Source organism: Xiphophorus maculatus, chromosome 18 (assembly GCF_002775205.1).
Source record: "Xiphophorus maculatus strain JP 163 A chromosome 18, X_maculatus-5.0-male, whole genome shotgun sequence".
Classification (NCBI taxonomy): Eukaryota; Metazoa; Chordata; class Actinopteri; order Cyprinodontiformes; family Poeciliidae; genus Xiphophorus; species Xiphophorus maculatus.
This window is the reverse complement of record NC_036460.1, coordinates 1,122,188-1,149,612: the sequence shown is the minus strand read 5'-3', so window position 1 is coordinate 1,149,612 and position 27,425 is coordinate 1,122,188. Positions and strand designations below refer to the sequence as shown.

Genomic DNA, 27,425 nt, shown 5'->3' with positions numbered 1-27,425 from the left:
TCCAGTATCTATGCTGAACCCAAACATAGCAAATGGCCTGTTGTTAGCCAGGCGGACTGAGGGCGAAGACCTGCTTCTGGTAGATCTCCAACAACAATCAGAGACGATTTCTGGTCCATAAACAGTCAACAAGAGTGTTCTTAACTCTTTAATTGTTCCAAATCAGAGTTAGTCTGCATTTAGAGGGCTGTTTATTTTCAAATTTATCACAGCAAGCAGTATCTGTCTGGTGTTTCAACATGTTTCACTCTATTGCTGATGCATTAGAGGTAAATCCAGTCCATCGTTGACTGTTGAACATGGGATCAAGAATCCTCCTCAGGAATCTGTTGTTTACACTGAATCCATTTAATGCAGCTCTCTTCATGACCTCTGACCTGTCTGTTTGGTTGATCTCCCTGACCTTTGCTAGTGTCGGACGAGGCCGATGAGGGTCAAGTTTCTTCCCTCCCTGTTGGTGAAGCATTGAGTTCTTCATGGCATCATTTCTCCTGTCAAGGAAAAACAAGATTATTAAACGGTTTTAAGAACCTTGACATGCATAATATTACTGTTACCACATCAATGGCAATAAAGATTGATTGATTGATGTAACATGTAAAATATGTCATATCATCAGTCAAAGCCTGAGGTTTTTAGAAACATCAGAACGTGTCTGCATGAAGCAGGAAAGCAGCAGCATCAGAGACCGGCCCACTGACACTTCATTGATTTATTCACCAAAGAGCCAATTTCACAGAAGCAGAAATTGAGCCGGGGTTAAAGGATTCTTGCAAAGAGACGCAGAGCTGAGGAGATAAAGAGAGATTGTTTTTCATTTGCGTTATTGATGAACTAATCTTGCTGCTTGGCCTAATCTGAGCATCATCTCAGAGGCTGTTTGTTCTTGCCGGCTGGGAATCAATTGCTCACGCTCCGATCGGCTGCTTCTCTCACTCTTCTATGAAATGATAATCTAATAATAACTACGCTTCATCCACAGCTATCACCTGCATTTATTCCCTCCCTCTGAACAAATTCTGCTCTCTGTTCTCTTTCCCCTGTTACTTTGCTGCAGATTGTTCAGAAACATACTAAATGACCCTTCATCATCATCATCACTTCAGTCCTGGTCGAAGCCGCAGAAATCAAACATGTTAGTTTGATGTTTTGTTGGCACGAAAAGGATGAAAGTTAACATTGCAGAGAATGAAAATGCTTCCACCTGCAGGTGAGACATTATTTTAATAGAAATTTTAAAGAGGTGTTGAGAAAACGTGATTCAAGTTTCATGGAGGTATTTCTATCACTAATTAATCCCAGATCAGACAGCAGAATTATCTCTAAATTATATAATGCCAAACAGCTATCTAAACATGAGAATACAGAATACATAAAGAGGAAAAGGAAATGAAGGTATTAATCCCACAAGAAGGCTGGGAGGAAATCTGTCAGCCGCAGTGGGTCTCCACCAGATCAAACACATGGCGGGAGTTTTGCTGGAAAAACCATTTTTTGTTCCACCCATTCAGAGACGATATGAAAGCAATGGGGACGCCTGCTGGAGACGTGGTGGGTCCAACGGAGCCAAACCACGTCCATGTTTTTGGGACTGCCAGGTAATAAAACCATATTGGGAAAAGTTCCACAAACACATTGAAAATATATTTAATGTAAAAATTCCATTCAAATGTGAATCTTTGTATTTGGGCAACTTACAGTTGGACACATGGACCAACAAAGACTAAAAACTGCTGGTTATACTGGCAGCCAGTAAGAAATCCATCACCAGGAAATGGCTTCAACTGGATCCACCCACCATCGACGAATGGATTGAAATTGTTTACCAGATTTATCTTATGGAAAAGATTTATTTTTCCCTCCAAGTTGAAAAAGGAAAGTTTTATAAGATCAGGACCAAATGGACTGAGTATGTAAAACCAGTTGGATCTGACTTCTTTTGACTGTACTTTGAATTATGTGTCCTGCACTTTTATGTTCTTGTGGTTTTTATTGATGGAGATGGTGCATTCCCCGTTATTGTTCAATTCTGTTCATTTTTGTTATTTTTCACAACAAAAATTAGTAATAATCTGTAAAAGAAAATACCAGAAAGGCAGTATGGACAAAATCATTGGACTCTCCGGTTGTAAACTCATGTATGATCGTAAATGGGTAAAGCTGTAATTAACGAATGTGATGGAAATCTGTCTTTCTAAATAAAAAAATAATTACAAAAAAAAAAATGCTTCCATAAGAAATAATGCTTTCTTTGTAATCAACTTTCTGATTAGTTCATCACTGGTAGATTTGTTGTTTACATTTATTTTCTATTATATTTTAGTTTCTTTTACTCTTATTTTCTAACCCTTTCAATCACTAAACTAACTTTGCTCTGATTTAAAGTCTGTTTGTTCTGACTGCAGTTTGATAGTCAACTTTATTGTTTTGGAATATTTTAGCACCAAGGCTGCTCACAGGACTTGAGTTGATGGCAATATAACACAATCACTGGTGGTGTTGGGAACAGCAAACAAGCAACAAACAAACACTGGAAGTGATTTGTGGCGTTCTGTGATTCAGCCGCAGGAACTGAAGTTGACCTGGTACGACTTCAAGCTGACTTTAGAGAGGAAACCTAGTTTAGGGTTCTCCCTGGGTTTAGGTCCTGTAGCATAGGGAACCAGAACCAGCCTTATTCTAGTTTTACTGGTTTATGCCCAATAAGGACATACCAGTAGGTCTTAGAAAAGTCCTAGTGGCTTTAGTTCCAACAAAATACAATAAAAATTTGTTAGTTTTGTCAAACTCAACTAATTATATTTCAGAATTTCTTTGTAATCACATTTGACCTTTTGTCATGATGTGTAGAAATGAAGTAAGACCCAACTGCAAAGAGGCAGAGGCAGCAAATGCATTTGATAATTTAATGAGAAATTAATAGAAAACTTACAAAAACCACAGGGAGTCAGAGCAGAAAACAGGAATCCATGTGCAAAAGAAAGCAGAGTTTAATGGGAAAGTGCTGCGAGGAACCAGCAAGGACTGACAGCAGGAGAGGAGATTCAATACTGGGAGAGTGAACGCTGGAACAACAGACCCGGGCCGATGAGCCAATGGGCTGCAGGTGGATCACAGATCAATGATCAGAACTAAGATCCCATAAAAACCCAAAGCAACCCAAAACCCTGACACCTTTCCAGGTCGTTTAACAAATATTCTTCTGCAAATACCGGCCAACCGATCTGTGTTTCCCAGGGGAAAGAAAGTCAGGGTTTTTTTTAACCTATTATAGTTTGTAATAAAGTCATTTTTATACAGAATGAGCATCTCACCAGATTCACGTTGAGTTCAGGGAACCTAATGCTAGCAGCCCTTCCTTAACATCTAAGCGCTCTGAAGGCCTTGTGTCCCGGTCAGCCAAACGCCACGTTTTAATGGTTCGTCCACATCCTTGGACAGTAAAATGATCTGAATCACGGGTCCAGATGGTTCTGGAGAAAAAAACACGTCTCCATCCTCCATTAACCTGAAATAAAATCGCCACCAGTCTTCAACTAAAGACCAATGTAAATGTTAGCGTTTAGTCTTCCAGCCTCTGGGATCATTTCCTGTTGTGTCACCAGCTTCCTGTTTCCTCTCTGCCTCCATTGATGTTTCCTACCACGGATCCAGTTTCTGTTTAGTCTCTTTTCATGAAAGAACTCACCTGTTGCCTCGTCACCTGCCTGGCTGCTCTGCCGCTCTGGATCTCATCCAGAACCTCACATGGCTCCAGGAGCCAGCAGCTGGTATTCTCCTTCCCTGCCACCTCCTCTAACCGGACCTCTGCTCTCTCACACACGACCTGCAAAATTTCAGATTTCTGATTAATGGACTCTGTTTTCTGACAAACAGCTTATGTTTTCCTCTTTGTACTGTGCTGGTCTTCTGGGATGTGAGTGATAAATCTTACCACAATCAGCTGAGAATCTGAACACGCCATTTCAAACCAGCATTGTGGCCAAACAGCAGGCAGTCTTCCAGCCTCTAAAGCAGAGACTGGAGCAGTTTGCTGAAGTAAGCCAGGATTTAAGCCACCAGGTTTTCTGCCATATTTCACAGCTGCCACAACAAACGTTGAGCCTCAAGCTCCTCCCTTTTCTCTGCGATTCAAAGATTCAGAAACGGCTGGTTGAGAAATTGGCAAACAAGCATCAGATTTGTAGAAAAAGCAAATAAAACCCAACTGAAGAAAAAACATGTTTTCTCAGTAAATTTGTAAGAAAAATTGACTCAATAAAGCAACACAACAAAAAGTGAGATGATGGAAGGTGAGAAATAAAACACATAGCAAATCTTTAGATAGCACCTTCTAATGTTGGCATGAATCGAGAAAGAAAAGGTTTCCAGAAATAAAGCTAGCACCAAGCAGCACCGCAAGCTTCAATCCTGGAAAATGATTCTTTCAGTAAATTTAGTTTCAATTCTAAAAACTATAATAAGTCAGGCTGTTTTAAATGGAGATCTGGTGGCTCCAGCAGGGGTTCATTGGTCCGACCCGAGGCGGCCCAAACACTTTCCTCTCATTTCCATACTTTAATAAATGACCAAACAAGTCTGGGTGATGACTTTCATTTGTTTAAAAGCTGCCTTACCTGAGCAGGTTTTACCCAGACCAGCTCATTATTAATGGCTGAAGCATTAATCACACTTACTGCTCTGCTCCTTGGCTTTAATGAGGCTTTCTTTATTAAATCAAATAATTCAATAAACACTGAAAGGAAAAGGATGGAGATGAGCTTCCTTTTAACACAAACCCATTCATCATTACAAGAGCACCGCCTAAAAAGTGAGCAGCATCCATCAGCTTATCGCCAAGCGTCTAATGAGCATCAGGACACTTCATCAGCTTCAACACAATCTGCCCTCTCATTCATCTCAGAGCTGAAGGCCTGTCTGTTAAAGTCAAAGCAAATGCACAAGAAAGCCTCTGACAGCGGGGTTGGGTTAGTTACCCACATAACTCAGCAGAAAGTCACCAAGCAAATTAAACACAGTGTGTGATAAATATACACACTAATTAGAAGTGAAGCTTGTTAAAATATTCTCTAGAAAAAAACGACAAACTCCATGACCCTTCACCTGAAGTCGTTTCATTTTCAAGGTTGCTTCTTTTTAATCACTACCTAGCTCTGTTTGACCACTGGGTGTCACTCTGGAGCAGATCAACGTCAATGAAGAACAAATCAGGAAAGAAGAGAAACACGTGAAGTGACTGGCTGGATTTTCTATCAGAGTAAAGCTGTTTACTCTCTCCAAGAGTTTCTTAGAAGACTTCAGGAGAAAAATGTCGACGGAGGGGAGACTTGGACTTCTTATAATGTCTTCTTATTTACAGAACAAGCTCCACCTCTGTAGAGAGGATATCTTGGGTTTGTTCCTGAACATTTGCCCTTTGACCCGACCTCAAATAGCTAGAAAACCATGTGAGCACATGAAGCACCTCCAAAAATCTGTCATCATCCTGTCAGGAACAGTGATGCATTTATTTTTATTTATGTCATCAGAGAACCAAGGTTTGATGTCTTCTAGCTTGAACCAGTTGGGATGGACAGCGTGGCGATGGATCTGCTTGGTTCTGATGTAAGGCAACATTTCGGTCCAATAGCTCACCGTCTCGTTTGTTTTACTTCAAGAGTGTCAACAAAGGAACCATCGATTGGGTGTTGTCGGTATCAGTGTAGAGTCTTGGTTAAGATGTAACTACAGGTGTTATGTGTTCATGGCTTAGCTGTTAATAATTGGGCTGAAACTTTCTATCTGGTTTGTTTCCGGTAAAAACGCCTCTGACTGGTTCTGGTCAGGTTCGCATTGCCTTTCTGTCTCAGGCAGATTAAGCTGTGAGTCATTCCGTCCAATAAAGTCGTTTCTGCTCAAGCTCCGCCTACATCTCATCCCTCTCTCCATCTCCTCTTCAGCCTGTGTCCACTCTGTGATTTATTCATCTTTCTCTCTAAGTCATCCATTATCCCCTCTAAGAGTCTCTGATGCTACAGATGAAGAAGCAACCTTGTTGCCAAGTTGCCTCCTAAATGTCACTCGGCATCTTTAACTCTTGGCTGCCCATTACACATGTGACCCTCCTCACAGGACCCGTTCCCACCATCTATGGTGACTTTGGGACTTTCAGTTTGTGTGCTGCAGAAGTTCATCATGCTGCTGCAGCTAAAGGTAAAAACTAGCGACTCTGGACGAAGAAAACTGTTTTATAACTGGGCTACTATTTAAGAAGTCAGTTTTGTAACACCACCAATATTTAAATGGGTTTAGGTATTGGTGTGTTGAGAAGTAGTTCTTATAAAAGCTGTGTTATTAGAAATGTATCCGATCTTACTGAAAAAAAGGTCCATGAGGGCCGACGATCAGCTGACTGTAGAAACATCATCTCAGTTTTCAAATGACCTGTTTTTCTCCGTGACCTGGAAGCTTAGCAGCTTTTATTTAGCGCATCGTTCTGGAAAAATGGAGTTGATTTTTTTCCAGTTTGAGTTTTCCCTGTTCCTTGGTCTTTTATTTGATTGGTCAGATTCTGACTGTTTCATTTCCCTTCATCCTCTGTTAAATAAACTCTGCAGCAATCAAACTGGTGCAAGAATAAAAGGGCCAAAGGTCAACCAGCTCTGAGCTCTGCTACCTTCGCTTTAATTGGAGCTTTCAGGAATCAGACTGCTGACTTCCCCACAGACGGTAGAAGCAAAAACACAAGTTAGCTGTTTTCATAGAAGTGGATCAGGGTTCTGTTAGGTCAAAGGTCAGGGTTGGGGTTCAGAGTGTGTTCCAGTAGAAGCTGTGATGGCTCCTACACTCATCATATGACCTGAAGATGTTAAGCAGGATCTTAGCATCATCTTCAGCCACATCGTATACTTTTTAAATTTTGTTGTTCTTGTGACAATGACAATAAAGATTTATCTTATCTTATCTTGCTCTGAACTCCCAACAACCAAAATGTCCAGGAAGTTCCAGGAACGTTTTCTAGAAAAGGAGTTTCTCTAGTTCAACGTCACAATCAGTGGGCACTGCCCCGTTACCTAGCAACTGCAGCTGGAGCATAATTGGTCAGCTGGTTGAATGAGCTGTCCAATGACTGCTGGAGAAAACCAGTCTAGCTACCTACTCGCCGTCCAGAAGCCACCGCTGCGTCCAGGTCAGGTTTCGGGTCAGAGGTCACCGCTGTGCTTCTGTTTGAGGCAGAAAGCATAGCGGTCAGGTTGGAGGTGTGGCCAGAAGCAACATATTTGCATAAAAGTGAGGAAGCCCTCAAACGGCTCAGAGAGGAGAATGTGATGAATATAGATTCATATCAGGGAAGATTTATAAACCATGGATGGACCAATCAGAGGCCTGAGCTGCCAATTCTGATTGAAAGCTAAAAACATTAAACAAAGTGCTGAAGTTTCCTGAGAAATGAAGGGATTAGCAGCTAATCTGAACGGATTACAGCATTAATCTCCAAACTTTAATCAGAAAATACATCACAGAATATTCTGCTTGTCACGTTTATAACCCAAAGAAATGGGCTTTTAATATTTGATTCATTTTTATCATTTACCAAAAGATTAGCTGAACTAACAGACTGAGTTTTGTACCCGACGCAGATTTACGTCTGAAATATTCCATCATTTTATTCTGCGACCTGCTGAGCGGCTTGTTGCGGCACCAACAAGTTGCTGCTGCAACTGAAGTTGCTCTGATTTCCTGAGGGGATGCAACCTGCAGCTCTGACACTGCAGCGCAGAGGATCAACGTCCAACCTCCACCTGACCTCCACCTGACTGCATGTTTCCTCTGAGAAACCAGCAGGAAGGGGGCAGAAACAGGTGGGGGGGGGGGCAGGGAGTAATCCTTGATGCTCCAGACTGAGTTCTGCTTTCCTGACCCAGAAATTCTCAGGATCAAATATTTCCTCTTGAACTTTAATCAGCTTCACTTCCTGCTCTCAGTGAAGCAACTTCCTCTCTGACCTTTGACCTCTGCTGTGTTTTCTGGATTCTCTCTCATCCTCTGAACTGTAGATCCTGGATCTGCTCAGCTGCTCTGAACCAAGTGGATCCAGTTTGATCTGATCAGACTGGTCAAAGCAGCAACGGATGGCCTGATGATGGGGCCCAAACGGGCCCCATCACTGTGGCGATCAGGGTCAGAGTTCACTGACTGACTTACACGCACCGTTTTTGAAATAAAGTGAAGTTTCTTGGATTTAGTTCTTTAATCTGGAATATTGCAAGAATGATCAGCCTCCCTTCCAGCAGCGATAATCTATAATCTAATCCATGAATCAATTCCTTCAGGCTGAACTCACCATCAAGAAAGATAAAGTTAAAATCCTTCAGCTGAGCCAAACGCTGCAGCAGAGTTCTGATCAGATTTCTCCCAGATAATCCAGATTATAATCTCAGATTCTCAGCTGTAAATCTCAGAATGATCAGCTCCTTCACTGGAGCAGACCGCTCTCAGGAGCCACCTGGACTTGTTTTGCTACAGATTGAACCAATCAGCGTTGCCATGGTGACAGGAGGAGGCGTGAAACGCGCTCTGACGAGGCGAACCAAATTAGGATTATTTCCTCCTCAGTTTGGGAGCCAAAGCTGCTTCCTGGTGGAGCCTGAAGGATTCATCCTGTCACGGTTTCATCAGGAAAAGATGAGCGGATCGTTTTTATACTGAAGTTTCTAGTAGAAATCAACAGGAAATATAGTAAATTCTTACAAATACGCTAAGGATATATATTTTTTGTCAAACTTCTTATCTCAGTTTTTTTTCTTCTGGCTTTGATATAACTGATGAAAAATGGTTAAAAAGTTTTTCTGCCTCATTCTGATGTTTACAAAAGAGAAATAAGTGGAGAAACTAAAAAGTTTTTTGTGTTTCATTCTGGTTTCAAAGATCTACGATGCTGAAAGATGTTCAACACTCGTGTCTGTCCTTCAGCTTTGTTACGGCCGTGGGCCTGAAGCGCTGGGCTGCAGCTGTTGCTTTTGTCTGTCTTTAGGCTCCTCCCCTTTGCAGGTGTTTTCGACCCGTTGACTTGGAGCGCAGAGTACTTGAACCTGGCCGTCTCCACCTTCTGGGTCGCCTTCGCCGTCCGCTCTGCCACTTGTGGTGCTCTGTTGCCACCTCAGCTCCCCTCCTTCTGCACATTTGAGTTGGTCTTTGTTTTTGCACTTCAACACTTCCATATCTACTCATCCACCACATCCAAGCATTTGCATTACACCACTGATACTGACATCCACAATCTATTGTTGTTTTTGTTAATAAATATTCCTTTTTATGCACTTTAACCCCGCCATGGTCTCCCATTTGGTTATGACTTTGAGCCAAGGTTGCCAAGGTAACAAGGTTGACATGAAGGACATGTCCAACCTGGGACAGACATGTAGGCGTCTCAGCTCAGTGCTGTCGTCAGCATGTTGGACGCATCGGTCTGAAGAACCATGTCAGTCTGGACGGGATCCAAGAACAATAGAAACTGATGCACAAAGTCTTTTTCCTGTAGAGTGGAGGTCCAGTAAAGAATCTGACAGTGAGCAGAACCTTATTATCTCACATTGAAATAAACTTTAATATTTGGTCAGGGTAAAATATGAGGATATCATTGCTCTGTGAATACGGAGCCACAGTTTCAACTCTGACCTGATCGGCTGCAGAAATCATTTATTTCTATTATCAATAGGATGAAAAAATCTGGAACCAAAATCAGATCAAACAGGAAGACAGGAAGTGTCTCCGTCTTCTGTTGTGTCCAAAATCAGAGACATCATCACTAAGACGTCAGAGGGACGAGGACAGGACAGCATTCAGACTGCAGCAGCTGCTGCAGCAGAGCTGAGACGGGACTGGTGGCAACGGCAACCAGATCCAGAGACCTGAAGGAAAACCTGCAGATGGATCAGAAGGAGGACGATCCAAGCTGAAGGACCGGGTGGAGCTTTGGGTGGAGCTTCAGGTGGAGCTTCAGGTGGAGCTTCGGGTGGAGCTTCAGGTGGAGCTTCAGGTGGAGCTTTGGTGGAGCTTTAGGTGGAGCTTCGGGTGGAGCTTTGGGTGGAGCTTTAGGTGGACCTTTGGGTGGAGGTTTAGGTGGAGGTTTGGTGGAGCTTTAGGTGGAGCTTTGGGTGGAGGTTTAGGTGGAGGTTTGGTGGAGCTTTAGGTGGAGCTTTAGGCGGAGCTTTAGGCGGAGGTTTGGTGGAGCTTTAGGTGGAGCTTTAGGCGGAGCTTTAGGCGGAGTTTCCAGGGTCTTCCTTGCTTTCTAAAACGTTCACAGATAAAACTGCAGCCGTTTCCAGCTTCAGCAGTCAGTGTGCATTAAGGTGTTAGCCATTAGCGGCTAGATATTAACTGTTAGCTTTTAGCCGTTAGCTTTTAACTCTTTTGCCATTAACTGTTAGCCATTAGTTAGTTGCTAATGGCAGTTAGCAACTAACAGTTAACAGCCATTAGCTGTTAGTTGCTAGTTGTTAGCTGCTAGCCGTTACCTGTTAGTTGCTAACTGTCTTTCTGAAATGTGAAGAACAGCTCCAGCGTTTCTGGTCAAATCGTTTTCTGTCCATTTCTGGTAATATCACTTTGTTGCTTGACTCTGCTTCGTTGCTCTAACCAGTTGCTCAACTCTGAGCAGCATTCACAAGTCAGAAGACTTTGAGTAGACCATCAGGAGGGACAGTTTAGCTGCTTTTCCTGGTTTTCAGACTGTAACTGTTAATATTTAGACAAATTGACTTTCCTCAGTTATTTCCAACATTTAATATTGTTTTAATATTAAAAGCCTGATGAAAGATGTTCCACGTCACATGACCCAAATTCCTGTCCAGGTTCTGGACATCAGACGGACCGCCATGTTCCCCAGCAGGACCCAACAGGTCAAAGGTCAGAGAGAACCAATAGATGAACAGCAGAGAGATGTGAGTGAAGGGTGTGTAGAGCAGGGAGCCCCAAGTGGGTCCCTGAGGGCCGGCATCCTGCATGGTTTAGTCTCTCCCTGGTTGAACTCACCTGGATCCAGTGATGATCATTACAGACATAGAAGAACTTGGACCTGCTGAAAGGTTGTTACTAAAACCAGGGACAGAATAAAACGTGCAGGATGCCAGGAATCAGGGGCCACTTTGGGCTCCACTGGTGTAGAGTGATCAGAGTGTGTGTGCTGCGGCTGCAGCGTGTGTGTTTCAGTCGAGTCCTCATGATGATCAAGGCAGAGGAAGAAAAACCAATCACAGCTGGCGAGGAGAGAGAAACCGCTCTGCCCTGGAGAAACATCAATTCACTCTGCAAAACACACACACACCCCAACGCCCACACACACACAGACAATGCTCATCCTGAAGAACCTTCACATGCAGGTCAGTCTCTTCCTCTCGGTTCTGGTCGCCTGCTGGCAGTGAAAAGCTGAATCTGTCGTCTGATTGGCTGCTGCCTGGTTTCCTGTCTGTCCGCTGCAGTTTGCAGAAATCCAGCAGTTCTGTTTATCACTCCATAAAGAGCTGCAGCCTCCGGTGGGATTGATGCGCTGCTGCAGCTCTATTTACTGAACCAAGAGCTTGTTGGTGTGTGTGTGTGGGGGGGGGGGGCTGCTTCACACTTTGCTCTGCTTCGTCTTCATCTGCTGAAGTCATCGGCTCTGATGTCAGACGAACTGCTTCCTTCAGGGAAACAGGAAGAGACCAGCAGAGCGACCAAATGTTTCAAATAACTGCTGGGTGGAACCAGAGAAGCTGAAAACAAAAACCTGGAAACATTTTGTTACCTAAAAATCAAAGTTTGTGTTGAGGGAATTTAAACGTCCTGATGAAGCAGGAAGTTGAAGTCATTAAACCCAGGAGGATTTTACAGAAACTGAGTTCAGATGCTGCAGCTCAGATGGAACATGGGTCAGAACAGAACCGCCAGTTCTGCTCTCACTGGACCGAACCGTCCACTCAGCAACAGAACCTGCACATCAGAATGTCCTGATCTGAACTACGGTGTTCCACAAGGCTCAATATTAAGCCCTTCTCTTTTTAAACCTCATATTCTGCTGTTGGATGATGATCTGGTGACGCACAGCTGGACAGAACCAGAACCAGAACCAGGCCTGGGCTACATTTGGACCAGTCTTCAGGTTTGCCTGCAGCTGAAATCTGGAGCCTCGTTTCATTTTGTTGGAACGAAGCAGAGAAGCTGAACATTCAGAGGAACCGAACTGAACTGGACTTCATGGATTCTCTGTTCAAACACACATGAACCTGAGCGCCTGGTTTCACTGCAGCTCCTCCACCAGCTCGGTGTGTCGCTCTGCTGCTTCGGATGAGTGACAAGGTGACATTTTCCTCCTGAAGACAGAGATACTATCAGTGGGTGGTGGACCAGATTGGCCCGCAGCGCCGAGTTAACATGGCGGCCATGATGGATGTAGCTAAGAGGTGATCCTCCTGCCACCAGCACAGGTTTAACTGAACACACACACACCTTGTCTTCAGGAGCAGTTCCTCTCAGCAGGTAGCTCACTGAGCCGTTAGCGGTTAGCCGGTTCATCAAGGTTCGTATCAGTGGCACAAAAAGTGGGTTTGCACTGTATGCAACGCATCGGGGCGCAAAAATGATGTGGGGAATTTTTTTCTAGTCAGCATTTTATGACTTAACAGCTGTTTGTGTATGAAATGATCAATAACAGAGGAACAGCACCGATTAGCCGCCCCTCCCCTCCCATACAGGCAGCTTGGGCAGCTTCCAGAACGCCCTGAGGCGCGATTTGTTTTGTTTTCTGTTAAATTTGAATTTTAGTAATGCCTCAACAACAGGGAGCTAAAGTTGGGCGGCAGGAAAAACAAAACAGAAAACGGAAAAGAGGTGGAGGATAAAGATGTTGTTGATACTCTGACATTACTTACCTTCTGTCTTTCAACCACTTTGAAAAGCTTTTCTTTGTCTCTCCAAGAGAGTTGTAAATATTCAGGTTAGCTTAAGCTAGGCTACAATGACAGGCTGTTGTTGTTGTTCAATACGGGACGTGATTTATTCCGTATTGATATAATGTCTGATAGACACACCTATCACACACATCTCAACAATAAGGAGCATTAAAAGTGTGTATCGATATTCAGTGGGTTGTTTGATATCAGACAGAATGGATCAGGAGAGGAACCGCAGACCCGTCAGAACCTAAAGAACCAGACATCAGTCTCTTCATCCCTCAATCATTTCCTGAGACCGAAAACAATATAGATGGCAATTTAAAGAACAAATCATACAAATAGATTAATAGTAAATAAATAAATATTGTGAAGAGAAACCGTTTATTTTTTCAACATTAAAAACGTTTGTTAGGATTGTGTAGGAAAAATGTTGATATCTTTTATAATTCAGTGTTTTGTGATCAATATTATTTCACCATTTTATTAATGTGGGTTGCCAGTTTGGTAACCCACCTTCCAATAACATGTTTGCATAAATCTCATTTAGTTGTGTCTCTGGTTCATATCTGTTGGTGGATTACTGTAAACTGGAGACGAGCTCAGCTTTTATTCCCCAGGAGCTAAAAGGTTGCTAACATCTGGAAGCAGCTGGATGTGTGTGTGTGTGTGTGTGTGCGTGCGTGCGTGCGTGCGCGTGTGTGTGTGTGTGTGTGCGTGTGTGTGTGTGTGTGAAGCAGAGACAGAGAAACGTCCCACAGAGTGCCACTCTCAGATAAACGAACCCTGGCGCTCCTCACAGCAGATGTAACATGACCTCACTTCCTGTCAGGCTTCTGTAGTTTATTGGGATTTTAAATCTGTGCATCGCAACTCGGTTCTCTGCTCCTGTGGTTCTGTTCTGTGGTTCTTCTCACATTGAGCAGTTTGGGTTGAGGTGAATCCAGCAGGTTCTGGTCTGAAGGTCCAGGTTGACCTTATGATCCTTAATTCCTAATTTAGGAATTCACCTCTCTGCTGAAAATGAAAAATCTCTGATTCAGTTGAAAATATAAACCGACAGCAGTTTTATTTAGTAGCGTCTGCTTCAGCTCCCACCTAAAACACTGGACTCCATGCAGAGATCAGAACATGATCTCTGCTGGGTTCCTTCAGACTGGAGAATATGTTTTATATTTATAGTTGAAGACGTTTGGTTTCATCTTGCCTTAGCATTCTGCTGTTGTTGGCTCTGAGGTGTCGGCCATGTTGAAGGTTCAGCTGCCGAGTCTGGACTGGATCCTTCATCCCAGCTGCCAGAACCGGCCGTTTGTTTCCAATCTGCCTCTTGTTTCTGGGTGATGTGAGCCGGCAGCTTCAGCAGAGCATGATCTGCGATTCGTTCGTTTTCCTCAGAGCTCTTTGAATTTCAGAGCGAGTGATGAAATCATGACTCAATGCGGTCCCAGCAGCTTTGCTAACTATGTCTATGAAGAGAAAATCAAGTTTGCTGACTCTGCTGGGCAGAACCACTTTCAAAGACAGAATCTTCTGGAGCTCAGATCTGACTTTTCCTCTGTTGGAAAACAACAAAGGGTTAGGGTTGCCATTGGCAAATCTGCAACAGACATTTAATCCCTTTATTGTTTGATGTTAATTAAAGAACCAGAAATATCAATTATTGGCCTTTTTACAAGCAGTAATCAACCGTGTGTGTCCAACTGAGATTTGTCAGATAATAAAAATCCTCCATGAAGTCGTCACAGCAGCAGCAACAAACTCCAAGGTTCCTCTATTGCTGGTTCCTTTGTTGCTGGTTCTTCTGTTGCCTGTTCTTCTGTTGCCCTAACCTTTAAGGTTGTAGCTGGGTTTTTCATGAATTGCTGAGGTCAGCATGTTGTCATCAGCTGAGTTGCTTCCAGAAACTTTCATGAGTCTGAAACAAGTTGAGTTTCCCTGTCTGGCTTCAGGGCCAGCTGGGCCCCCTGAGTTGCTCTAGATGTTGCCCTACCCACTCGCTGCTTCCTGCTGTTCAGATTTCATTTATTTCCACTAAAGACTGAAGAACAAAATCTGATTTTGCTCCCATGAAATGTCTAAGGCCCCAAACTTTCTGAGGGGTTTGGGGCCACAGTGTGTCAGTGTCTGATTTTTCATTGATGAACATGAAGACGAGTTGATTTAGTCAGAAACTCGGTTCTGAAATCGATCGGGTCCCTCAGTGATGAAGACGAGTCTTCAGCTTGTAGAGGAACGAGATATTCACAGGCAGTGATGATGGATGGATGGAAGATGAATGATGGATGGATGATGGTTGGATGATGGTTGGATGATGGTTGGATGATGGATGGATGATGGTTGGATGGATGATGGATGGATGATGGTTGGATGGATGATGGTTGGATGATGGTTGGATGGATGATGGTTGGATGATGGTTGTATGGATGATGGATGCATGATGGTTGGATGATGGTTGGATGGATGATGGATGCATGATGGATGGATGATGGTTGGACGCTGCTCAGACCAGAGCAGTAGAAGCAGAAAGTGTCTCAGATTTATTGATCATGTTTGTTTCCTGATCCACAGAGAGAACAGAGGGGAGTTATTGTAGGTTATTGTAGTTTATTGTAGGTTATTGTAGTTTATTGTAGGTTATTGTAGGTTATTGTAGTTTATTGTAGGTTATTGTAGTTTATTGTAGTTTATTGTATGTTATTGTAGTTTATTGTGGTGTATTGTAGGTTATTGTAGTTTATTGTAGTTTATTGTAGTTTATTGTAGGTTATTGTAGTTTATTGTAGGTTATTGTAGTTTATTGTAGTTTATTGTAGTTTATTGTAGTTTATTGTAGGTTATTGTAGTTTATTGTAGTGTATTGTAGGTTATTGTAGTTTATTGTAGTTTATTGTAGGTTATTGTAGGTTATTGCAGGTTATTGTAGGTTATTGTAGTTTATTGTTGTCAGGAATTGCGGGTGTTGTTGAGGTGGTGGCGGTGTGGCAGACGCAGCAGACCCAGGATGCAGTGAATAATGTTGATTTAATGAACAAAATAAATCCAAAACAGTCCAAAAACACAGGCAGCCAGAAATCCCACAACAAGCGACGAGGACCCGACAAAGAACAGACACACAGGTGACACTAAATACACTGGGGGTAATCAGGGAACAAGAAACACCTGGGAACTAATCAAGGGGAGAATAGGACAACACTGAGACACAGAGACACCAAAAACTCGAAATTAACACACAGAAAACACAGAACACGACAATTGTAGGTTATTGTAGGTTATTGTAGGGTTAGGGGTGTTAGGGGTGTTAGGGGTGAAGGTAGGTTTTCCTTCTGTGGCCTGGATGGAATATTTTATTTTAGAGCCTTTAATTGTCTCTGCTGAGTCTGATCCAGGTAAAAATAACAAAATGAGTTGAATTGTTGTGGATCAGATCAGGAAAACCGTCAGGATGCCATGAAGATTTGTAGAGAAGCTGCAGGCCGGATCCACTGAGGGTCAGCGCCTGCTGACCCGGGGTGACTCCGCCCCCTTTCTGTTTCTTCTACATTGTTTCTAGAGATGGGAGGAGCTTCAGGAGGTTTTCCTGGCAGAGAGGCCACGTCTAACAGAACCTCAGATTTCCATTTTTAGAGTTTCTCAGACTGAATCGCTGAAGACAGAGAACGATGCTCAGGTTCCAGAGCGCCTCTCTGCTGCTGCCAGGAGAGATGGGGGCGCGGTCCTCTGATGGGTCCATAGTTGGACAGAAGGTCAGTTAAACCCCAGCAGAGAAGAAATTCTTTATCCAGTCAGTGAAGTCCAGTGCTGCTGACCCAGTGTCAGCCAGAAGCTTTTATCCTGCAGGCTGATTCCAGGAGCTGCAGTCCAGACCCAAACCTTCTGACCTGGTTCTGTTCATGACAGCAGGGCTTCACTGCTGCTGGCTCCAGTCCAGAACCATCAGAACCACCTCAGAGGAAGCTTTAGGTTCTGCTTCGCTGAAGCAACTGAAGGGAGTTGAAGCGGCGCCGAAAGAGACCAGGGATCCTTTAGGTTCTGACCGGGTTCTGACTGGACTGAAAAGCTGAGAGCGTTTTGATCATCGCCGCTCAGCGCTCTGCATACATATTGGTTCTTCTTCTCCATAATTCATGAGCTGCTTAAATGACGTCCAGATTCATCCGGCTCTAAAATGAAGCAGCTCTTAAGCTTTGAAGCTCAAAGCGAATCGGATCCTGGTGGTTCTGTTGGCCTGGAATGGCCGCTGTGTTCATGTTGCTGCTTTCTGCAGGGCGTTTATTCTATCGGTTATTATTAATCATGATAGATTTCTAATCATAATAATAATTTTCACTTGTTGTTGTAACTGAAAATGATTTTTTAAATTCCCCAAACTGTTTAGTTTGACTATTTTCCCAACTGATTGTTCAATGAGTGAATCAATGAATATGATGAATAAGTGATTAATGGTGTCACTGTGAGCAGCTAGTGATGCTAACTTCCTGTGCCTGTCGTCCTAAAGACGCAGATCAGAGAGATTCTGAGGAGCCATGTTTGGCTGGGGGGCTTTGGGGGCCCGGTGCCCCCAAAGCCCCTCTGTGGTGAAGAGCAGCCACTGGTCCCAGCTCCCTCCTAGTTTAACACCTTGTAAGGTCGGCTGTGTAAACAGGAAGAGATGTTAAGCCCCGCCTTCATCAGAACCAGGTGGTTCTGCTGCGACCCAGATTGGCCCGGCTGTGAGCGGTTCTGGTCGGTCTCTGAAGCTGCTCTTTATTTTTCTCACTTTCTCCTTTGTGGCTGGTTGTTCTGCATCTCTTGCTTTAACTAGGTCAGTGCTGCTGCTGTTTGGGTTTCACTGTTGCTGTTTTCTCTGCTATTTGGGTCGTGCATCACTGCTGGATGTGTTCTGGTTCCTCCTGGTTCTGATCAGTCACCAGTAATCTGGAATCCACTGGTTCTGTCCTTCTATGTTGGACCTTCCTGTGATCGGTCAGGAAGAAACCCTTCATGGTTTTTAATTAGCTTTTTTATTAAAAATCCCTCCTGACGGTGATTTGCTGACTGCGCTTTGACCTGGTTCTGACCCGACCTGCTGCTGCCAGGAGTTCTGGAGGCGACTCTGGGTTTTACTGTGAACTGACCTTTAGCTCAATAAATCAGGATAATTCTGGAAGAAAAGCTGTCAAACACTTGAGGCTCCTTTCAGCAGGACCAGCACCCTGATGGTAGAATGGCCTAGTCAAAGTCCAGACCTATGTCCAGCTGAGAATGGGTGGAGAACTGATGTTCATGGAGGCAGTCTGAGCTTTTAGCAAAGAAGGATGTGAAACATGTTCATTCTGTAGATGCTGACTGCAGTAGCCCGCCACACTTTTCAGATGTTCTGTTGGAGCTGCGCTGTGGCTGACTGCAGTAACCCGCCACACTTTTCAGATGTTCTGTTGGAATCGGAGCTGCGCTGTGGCTGACTGCAGATCAGTCCTCATCTCCCGCGGAGGAGCTGGTCCCTCCTCCCGGACAGATGGAGCTGGATGGGTGTGTCCTTCCCTCCGCCGCCCGCAGCCGCCTCCATCCGGCGGGAACAGCGCAGGATTCCAGGCTCAGATTCTAACTTTGGATGTCCGTGGAAAAGCCCGCGTGGGAGGAAGGCTGGATATTACTGCGTGGATGGTGGAGTGATGGGAGTGTGACGCCGCGGAGCTCGGAGCCGGATCATCCCGAGCTGTGACGGCGCGGCGGCTCCGCCGAGCCGGGGCTGCGTCTCTGGCTGCGGGGGAAAGTTGCTGCAGCTTCGCTGCATCAGCTGCAGCCACTGCAGCGCGGAGCGGATTAACGGGACTGGATGCGAAAAGCTGCGGAGCGGGGAGCCGGACACCGCCCGAACCGGAGGAGCCGCTTCCCGTCCCTGTGGAGCAGCGCGCACCGAGCCAGGACCGAAGTCCTGCTCAGCTCCAGAACCTGGTTCTGGTTCTGGGTTTGTCTTCACAGCGGGCCGGTGGGTCTGCAGGGAGACCCGGGCAGCGGAGAGCGGCTCGGCTCAAGGACACTCCCCGGGATTCAGCTGCTGGAGCCCGGCTCCACCGCCGTGGATCTGTCCTCGGGGACTCGGCGTTTCCACGCGTGGAGGAGGGCGGGGGGGGGGGGCCTAACTGGGAAGAGCCGTTTGGAATTTTCCACGCATTCTTTTGTCCGTGGATCAGTGGGAATGCCTTCCTCTGACCTGAACAGCTGCACCTGATCTCCGAGGTTCCTTTCTTAGCAGTGCACGTCACACACGCACGCGCTTCTGCCTTTTCATTCCTAGAACATCAGCCGAGGAATCTGTCCTCTGTGGACGTGGAAGTGGGGGGAGAGGGGGGAGTTGGAAAAGCTGCTGATCTCCGGGGGCGCCGGCTTGTCATTCAACTCTCATCAGTTCATCCGGGAGGAAGAGGAGGAGGAAGAGGAGCTGGAGATCCATGACGGTGAGGTTGTTATTAATGCAGTGTGTGTGTGTGTGTGTGTGTGTGTGTGTGTGTGTGTGTGTGTGTGTGTGTGTGTGTGTGTGTGTGTGTGTGTGTGTGTGTGTGTGTGTGTGTGTGTGTGTGTGTGTGTGTGTTTCCGGCTGTGGGGCCAACAGTTTTATTTTGGTTCCCAGGAAATGAATCATTGTAATCTGATGAGGCTGAGGAGCCTTCACCGCTCAGGACTGGGCTGCTCGCTCTGCGCACGCGCAGTTTCTCTGGGTCCAAATGGTTCTGGTCAGATCCGCAGCGGTTCGGCTGACTGACATCTCTTCACTGGTTCGGTGTTCTGATTGGTTGTAGTGGAGGTGTAGTAGTCATCGGGGAATGTGTCCGCAGTGCATGTGCGCGTGCACGCAGCCGTCCGTTCGCGCGCAGCAGGAGGAGGAAGAGGAGGAGTTGATGAAGAGTTTCAGCAGGAATGAAAGCTTTCATCCCGAACCCGAACCCTTTCATTCCGTGTTAAGAATAAAAATCAAACAGTTTCAGAAAAGGCAAAACAAAAGCAAACATCGTTAGAGAACCGACCGGATGTTACGTCACTGCAGGCCGCTGGACCCGCGGGCTGCACACTGACCACCTGATCCGGGTTCTGGGTTCAGACTCTGGCGGCCACAGAGGAACCAGCTCTGGTTAGTCAGGCCACAGATTTAGAACTAATTTCATGTTTTCTTCATTTGTTGCAGCTTCTAGAGCACAATTTCTAAATGAAACAGGAAGAAAGAAGGGATCAGATTCTAGATTAGGACTTTCAGTTGTTAACATAACAGACTGTGCATTTCTCTCTCCCTCCTCCTGCTCTCTCTCTCACACACACACACACACAGAAATCCCCTCAGACACACACTGCCTCATCAGCTCTAATCTCAGAAACCCATCTGGGAGGATATTATGTCCTGACTCCACTGCTGGTTCTGTTCGGTACCACAGGAAGCTGGATAAAATGCAGACATGCTTCAAACATGAACAAGGTGAAGAGCTGAAGCTGCATCACAGCAAAATGAATTTAAAACATTTTCATGAACATTTCTCCTCCAACTTTCTCCTGATCTGCAGATCTTGTGTTTGTAGCTCTATGATTGTCCAGAAGCAGCAAGTTTCTGTTCACCAGGCTGATGGAGTCGGTGCTGCGCTCAACCTCCACTCTGCTTCCATGTTGAATTCAGGTGTGTGTGTGTGTGTGTGTGTGTGTGGTCCAAACAGCTGGTTGGGCTCTGACTGACTGCATGTTGGTGGACCTGGTTCTGTTGGTTCTGATCGTATAGAAAGTCAGGTGGAAACTCAGCTTCCTGTCTCTAAGAAGAATTAATCTGATGTTTAATCTCCCACATGGTTCTGCTCTGGTTCATCTGTCCATGCAGGCTCCGCCCCCTGACCCCGCCTCACCTCACTAAGTATGGCTGCTGCTCTCTATCGGAGCCGATTCTTTGCTGCATTGTCCTTAGCAAACATAATGACAGACCCAAACCCGGCCGGTAATCGGAACCAAGGCCCAGATTCTGAATTATTGAATTGATTTTACAGCAAGAAGACAAAGTATGGAAGAACAAAACAAACGTACTTGCTGCTGGCGCCCCTCCTGGTTCTGGTTCCGGGTTTGTCTTCAGAAAGCGCTGTTGTCTCCAGAACCTGTTGCTTCCGGTTGGACCCGATCGGACCCGGTTCTGAGTGATTGGATGGAGCTGCAGTGACATGACGGCTTAAAGCGGCAGCAGAAATTTTCTGCTTCGCTGCAATGAAAGCTGCTTCAGTACTGATGGAGGCCATTCTAGAACCACATTCTAGAACCACATTCTAGATGGACTGAGCAAACAACCACAAGAATCCAGAATAATTAGTGGATTATTGAGAATAATTAGTGGATTATTGAGAATAATTAGTGGATTATTGAGAATAATTAGTGGATTATTGAGAATAATTAGTGGATTATTGAGAATAATTAGTGGATTATTGAGAATAATTAGTGGATTATTGAGAATAATTAGTGGATTATCCAGAATAATTAGTGGATTATCCAGAATGATTAGTGGATTATTGAGAATAATTAGTGGATTATTGAGAATAATTAGTGGATTATTGAGAATAATTAGTGGATTATTGAGAATAATTAGTGGATTATTGAGAATAATTAGTGGATTATCCAGAATAATTAGTGGATTATCCAGAATGATTAGTGGATTATTGAGAATAATTAGTGGATTATTGAGAATAATTAGTGGATTATTGAGAATAATTAGTGGATTATTGAGAATAATTAGTGGATTATCCAGAATGATTAGTGGATTATCCAGAATAATTAGTGGATTATCCAGAATGATTAGTAGATTATCCAGAATAATTAGTGGATTATCCAGAATAATTAGTGGATTATTGAGAATAATTAGTGGATTATTGAGAATAATTAGTGGATTATTGAGAATAATTAGTGAATTATTGAGAATAATTAGTGGATTATTGAGAATAATTAGTGGATTATTGAGAATAATTAGTGAATTATTGAGAATAATTAGTGAATTATTGAGAATAATTAGTGGATTATCCAGAATGATTAGTGGATTATCCAGAATAATTAGTGGATTATCCAGAATAATTAGTGGATTATCCAGAATGATTAGTGGATTATCCAGAATAATTAGTGGATTATCCAGAATAATTAGTGGATTATCCAGAATGATTAGTAGATTATCCAGAATAATTAGTGGATTATTGAGAATAATTAGTGAATTATTGAGAATAATTAGTGGATTATCCAGAATGATTAGTGGATTATTGAGAATAATTAGTGAATTATTGAGAATAATTAGTGGATTATCCAGAATAATTAGTGGATTATCCAGAATAATTAGTGGATTATCCAGAATGATTAGTAGATTATCCAGAATAATTAGTGGATTATTGAGAATAATTAGTGGATTATCCAGAATAATTAGTGGATTATCCAGAATAATTAGTGGATTATCCAGAATAATTAGTGGATTATCCAGAATAATTAGTGGATTATCCAGAATGATTAGTGGATTATCCAGAATAATTAGTGGATTATCCAGAATGATTAGTGGATTATCCAGAATAATTAGTGGATTATCCAGAATAATTAGTGGATTATCCAGAATGATTAGTGGATTATCCAGAATAATTAGTGGATTATCGAGTCTTGCTGATCAGCTGATGAACTGACCAGCAGCCTGTTTTGCCCCAGCCTGTGGCAGCTTCAGGGGCAGTAAGGGGGGCGACCCCCACCCTGGAGAAGCTTCTGGTTCAGTAAAACATGAAATATGTTGGTGCAGTGAGTTTCTCTTTACACAAGGGTTGTTCCCAGTGTTCCCAGTGTTCATTATGACCATCATGTCCCATCAGTGGGTTAGACTCTCAGGTTGAGTTATTATTATTACTATTATGAGGAAGAGGAGGAGACGATGAAGAGCATCAGAAACTCGTCTGCTGGACGATCCCAGGAGACGATGGAGAAACTTCACTATGGAGAGATGGAGAGGTTGTTTAGTGGGCTGATCACACACGCACACACATATATCCTACTCCTCAAAGTCTGAATGTCATGTTTGCTATAATGAACTGTGTCTCTCTGTGTGTGTCTCTCTTTCGGGGTGTGTGTGTGTGTGTGTGCGTGTGTGTGTGTGTGTGTTAGTCCGGGTCATTAGACGGTGCGATCAGATCTAATCTGCTGTCCACTGACAGCAATGATTCCTCTGGAGTTACAGAATGGAAATGTTTAGGAAAGCTCTTCCTCTTCCTGTTGGTCTCCGTGGTGACGAGTCGATGTATCAGACCGGCTTCATGGTGGTTTTATTGGACTCTGTGCTGTCCAGCCTGAGGGACAGCCGGTGGTCATAATGTTGTGCCTGATCAGTGTCTGGTTGCTGGTTGCATTGAGTTTCCATCCAGCCGTTTATTTCTGGTTCTGGACGATTTTAACCTGGTTGGGCTAAATGTTTCCCACAATGCTTCAGGACAGACAGCGCTCTGATGGTGTCATGAAATGCGGTGTGTTGAGGTGGTGAGGTAGACGCAGCGGACCCAGGTAAGATGAAAAATTATGTTTTAATGATGAAGCACAGTCCAAACAACGAGTAGCAGGCACACGGAAACACTGAGGACCGCTAGACTGGACATTGACGTAACATTGACGAGGACCCGACAAAGAACAGACACACAGGTGACACTAAATACACTGGGGGTAATCAGGGAGACGAGACACACCTGGGAACAATCAAGGGGAGGACAGGACAACGAAGAGACTCAAGGACACAGAAACTCAAAATAAACATAGAAAAACACAGATCCTGACAGATGGTGCTGCGTTCAAATGCAGCTCCGATATTCTGGTGATTATCAGTCCAGGGTGGCTGGTTCTGGTTGTGGTTCTAAGGTGAAGTTGCCTCCCAGGTGAGTGAGGCTCTGATGCCTCTGGAGACAGAATGAAATCACCTGCAGGACGGTCAGTTTGTCCATTAAAACGTTTTTTTACCTGCAGAGTTTCTGGTGACTCATTTTAACATTTGAATGATGAATAGAATAGAATAGAATAGAATAGAATAGAATAGAATAGAATAGAATTACTTTATTCATCCCAGCAGGGAAATTATTCCGCAGTTACAGCAGCATAGAGACAAGACACACAACATCCACCACTGAGTAGCAATTGTAGACAAAATAAAAATAAAATATAACATGCTGTCAATATAAAAGCAGCTTAGAGCAGTCCTTGCAAGGATTCAAAAAAATGCAGATATGTATATGTAAATATATGTACAGCAGTGTGCCACAGTACAGTTGTGCAAATTGTACTGATTAGTGCAGAACAATGATTTAGCTTTTATTGTACAGTGAGATGGCATGTGGCAGGAAGGATTTCCTGTATCTGTCCCTACGACAGCGGAGCTGGAGCAGCCTATGTGAGAAGGTGCTCCGCTGTCTGTCCACTATGTGGTGGAGAGGGGGCTGTTTATTGTCCATCATAGACAGAACCTTCTTCAGTGTCCTCCTCTCCACCACAGTTTCCAGGGACTCCAGCCTTAGTCCCAGTACAGAGCCAGCTTTCCTGATGATTTTCTCCAGTCTATTAGAGTCGCTGGCTCTGATGCTGCTTCCCCAACACACAGCAGCGAAGAAGATGGCGCCGGAATAATCAGGATGTTATGATCCAGCTCTCTGACCCCGACTCCTTTTCATTTCAAAACCTTTGCGTGCTGCACTAAAACCTCTCACATTGATCAATAATCTATTTTTACTTTGGAAGTTATTTTGTGCTGCTCAGTGTCGCAGGTCTCTGTGTGTCTGTTGCTGTCGGTCCAGTAGAAACCAGCTTTGCTGTTTGTGCTGCAGAAGGTTCCTGTGTGAACAGCTGAGTGCAACGTTCTCTGGATGTGTCCTAGTTAAATCCTGATTCAGTCAGAGCTGATGTTGTTTTGCTGCTGAATGAATCCGATCATCCAGAGTTTATGATGCTGCATTTAAACTTGTAACGACTTTCCTCTCAGCCTATCGCCACGGTGACGGTGATAGGCACCTGGACAGAGTCTGCAGTGCAGAGAGACGGATCACACAGAGGTCACAGCTGCTCTCAGGGTCAAGGGGTCACAGGGTCACATCGGTCGGTGTTTCAGCGGCTCTTCAGAGGATCCGTTGTGCTCTGGTCTGATGAACCAGAACCGGAACCAGAGGGAGCTGTAGAGGCATGAAACACGGTGGTGGCAGCATCATGCTGCTTTGCTGCAGCAGCTTCATGGAGTCCATCGCTGCTGGAAACGGTTCTGACCTTCATCAGCTCAGGCCGTAGACCAGAACAGAAACCATGGCAACCGCTCCGTCAGCACCATCTACAGGAAGAATGTCCTGACGGTCGGCCTTCATCGCCAAACGCTGCTTTCTCGCTCCTCCATGAGAGGTGATGATGATGAAGATGATGATGATGAAGCCTGGCAGCCACCAGGCTGATCATTGTTTATCTATTCAAGATTTTCTTTTATCTTTGCATTTTGTCAGACTTTATTTTTGGTGCTCAGGTATTGATCTTAAAAAACAAAATGATCAAAAGATATTTTCACATTTCCTGAAAACTTTAAACATTTTCTAACTCAGAAACACGACGAGTCGCCGCGTGCCACAAACACGACTTCTGGGGAAACCTGGGATTCCTGCTGCAGCATCATGCAGGCTGTAGCATCAACAGCATCAGGGGAGCCACTGCAGCCAGCTGACCTTTGACCTCTGCTGAAACCAGCACCATGGTGGCTGGAAGGAGACAGGAAGAACGATGGACGCTGAAGTGAAGCCTGACCTGAGGACATGGAGGACAGCAGAAAATCAGTTTGGAATAAAAAGATGAAGTAAAAATCAGGAGCAGAGAGCAGACAGAACGGGCCAATCTGGATCAGAGGCAGGACGGATCTTGGCCCGGTTCTGCTGACAGATGGACCAAACAGATGCTGCAGGATCAGGTTCTAGACCCGGACTCATCTTCACACATCCTTCGTCATTAGCCTTGGAACCTAGAGAGTCCTGGACGGTTAAACATCGACAGATGGTGTGGGCGTGGCTTCAATGGGGGCGTGGCATCGACAGTGGGCGTGGCCTTGGTACTGGTCAGTTTATTTACGGTTCAGTAACTGTGTGAATTCTTTTGTCATAACTGGTTCTGATAACTTTGATAAAAACTTTCTATATTTTTACTCCAGTTATTTTGGGATGAATGTCTGAACTATTTCAGTCACAAGACAAGGAGCCATTTAACGCTGCCAAACTCTGAACTCTTGACCTGTTCTGGACTCTTTGCTCTGGACTCTTTCTGTTTTCTGTGTTTGTGTAGGAAATGGAGCACAAACTGAGGGAGCCGTCAGCTGCTGACGCTGCCTCCAAACGCCTTCGGAGCAGTTTAGTGCCGTCCTTTTAGCTAAGATTGAACGCTCATGTAAGCTTTCATCACGCTGCACGATTCTCTGCTGAGTCTCCATCTGCTGAGTTCTGTCCATCACAGAACCAAACATTTCCTCCAAATCTGACAGATGATGGTCCTGGAGACGCTCAGCTGGTGAATCCTGGCTGGAAGGAGGGAGGAGCAGAACGAAGGTTGGCTTCTGGTTCTGGCTCCTTCTGGAGGATTCTTCCAAGAGGAATCTGTGACTCGATGTTTACCCATCCTGATTGGTCCATCAGTGATCCATCCAATCCATCCAGCGGTTCTGGATCGGTCTTGATGGAGGATCCACCTTCATGATCCATGAAAAGTTGATAGAAATGGAGAAGCAGAACTTCAGGCCAAAGCTTAAAAAGGGAAATAAGACATTAGTACCGGAGGTCAGTCTGCAGACACAGAACATGCTACATTCACTGATGATGACGATGATGATGCAGTGATGTTTGTGGGGAGAGGAAGAGCAGGAGGCCTTGGAGGCTGCATGAGTGGAAGATTAGAAACGCTCCGTTAATCTCCTCAGATGAATTCCGGCAGGTTTTCCTCCTGTCCGTTTCCACTGTGTTCCAGTTTAATGACTGGAGAATTTTTCATCACAGAAAATGTTCCATGATGGTTTAAGCATCACAGAGCGTTTAAAGCGACGGCTGCAGGGAGGCCAGCGGCCGACGTGGAGATGTTCTGTTCCTGCCTACTTCACTCCGCTGGACAGGAGCGCCTTCCCACCTTCCTGCCTTCCCTCTTTCCCTCCTTCCTGCCTTCCCACCTTCCTGCCTTCCCTCCTTCCTGCCTTCCCACCTTCCTGCCTTCCCTCCTTCCCACCTTCCTGCCTTCCCTCCTTCCTGCCTTCCCTCTTTCCCAACTTCCTGCCTTCCCTCCTTCCTGCCTTCCCACCTTCCTGCCTTCCCTCCTTCCCACCTTCCTGCCTTCCCTCCTTCCTGCCTTCCCTCTTTCCCAACGTCCTGCCTTCCCTCCTTCCTGCCTTCCCACCTTCCTGCCTTCCCTCTTTCCCACCTTCCTGCCTTCCCACCTTCCTGCCTTCCCTCCTTCCCAACTTCCTGCCTTCCCTCCTTCCTGCCTTCCCTCTTTCCCAACTTCCTGCCTTCCCTC

General features: G+C 44.7%; 1 protein-coding gene across 1 annotated transcript in view; it reads left to right on the top strand.

Moving 5' to 3' along the window:
* Positions 1–19,030: 19,030 nt before the first annotated feature.
* Positions 19,031–27,425, top strand: part of LOC102227827 (leucine-rich repeat and fibronectin type III domain-containing protein 1-like protein) — an 83,924-nt gene continuing 75,529 nt past the window's right edge. The window contains exon 1 of the mRNA XM_023351045.1: positions 19,031–19,345. The gene's annotated coding sequence lies outside the window, so the exon portion shown is untranslated. The remainder of the gene's footprint in view (positions 19,346–27,425) is intronic.